This window comes from Pseudopipra pipra, chromosome 27 (genome assembly GCF_036250125.1).
Source record: "Pseudopipra pipra isolate bDixPip1 chromosome 27, bDixPip1.hap1, whole genome shotgun sequence".
NCBI lineage: Eukaryota > Metazoa > Chordata > Aves > Passeriformes > Pipridae > Pseudopipra > Pseudopipra pipra.
In genome coordinates, this window is record NC_087575.1 from 4121297 (window position 1) to 4122572 (window position 1276).

Genomic DNA, 1276 nt, shown 5'->3' on the forward strand with positions numbered 1-1276 from the left:
TACTGACACGGCCCTGCACGTGCTCAGGGACATCATTCCCATGGCACTGCTGGTTTTAGCCACTGTATTCCCAGAGAATCAGCACATTTTGGGGTGCTCCATCTCACCCCAGTGTTAATTAACCTGCTCAGCTAATTACAGTGGTGTGGACTGTCAGAGTGAGCCAAGGACACCCCAGGGCTGCCCTGGAGTTGTCCCCTGAGGCTCAGGAGTGATCCCACCTGGAATGGGCTCACCCAGGCCCTGGCCATGTGTGTCCATGGGTTAAACACATCCCCCTCCCCTCCTGTGGGACCCAAGAGGTCTCCAGCACCCACCAGGTGTCCAGAGGAGGGATCCCAGGCTGGAATTCACATCCACAGGGAGTTAAGGATGGATCAGTCAGCAAACAAACCCCGAGGGGGTCTCAGTGCTGCTCCTTTCAAACTGAAATTTGGGGGGTGGTTTAATATGAACTCCTGAAATGCTTCCTAAGGGAGCACAGTTCTAAGTTCTCATCCCCTGAGAAATCCCACCAGCTCACCTTGAATTCCCAAGGCCATTCCCACCTCACTGGGGGCCCGTTGGGAGCCCCCAAACCCAACCAGGGCCATTCCCACCTCACTGGGGGCCCGTTGGGAGCCCCCAAACCCAACCAGGGCCATTCCCACCTCACTGGGGGCCCGTTGGGAGCCCCCAAACCCAACCAGGGCCATTCCCACCTCGCTGGGGGCCCGTTGGGAGCCCCCAAACCCAACCAGGGCCATTCCCACCTCGCTGGGGGCCCGTTGGGAGCCCCCAAACCCAACCAGGGCCATTCCCACCTCGCTGGGGGCCCGTTGGGAGCCCCCAAACCCAACCAGGGCCATTCCCACCTCTCTGGGGGCCTGTTGGGAGCCCCCAAACCCAACCAGGGCCATTCCCACCTCACTGGGGGCCTGTTGGGAGCCCCCAAACCCAACCAGGGCCATTCCCACCTCACTGGGGGCCTTTTGGGAGCCCCCAAACCCAACCAGGGCCTTTCCCACCTCGCTGGGGGCCCATTGGGAGCCCCCAAACCCAACCAGGGCCATTCCCACCTCTCTGGGGGCCCGTTGGGAGCCCCCAAACCCAACCAGGGCCATTCCCACCTCACTGGGGGCCCGTTGGGAGCCCCCAAACCCAACCAGTGACACGAGGAAGGAGCTCTGAGGCCACCCAGGGCTGGGATTTCAAACACACAACAAAAAAAAGGGGGGTGGGTGTCGTGTTCTGGGGGAGTTTCGTGCCCAGATGAATTAAATCAGGACCTGAGAAG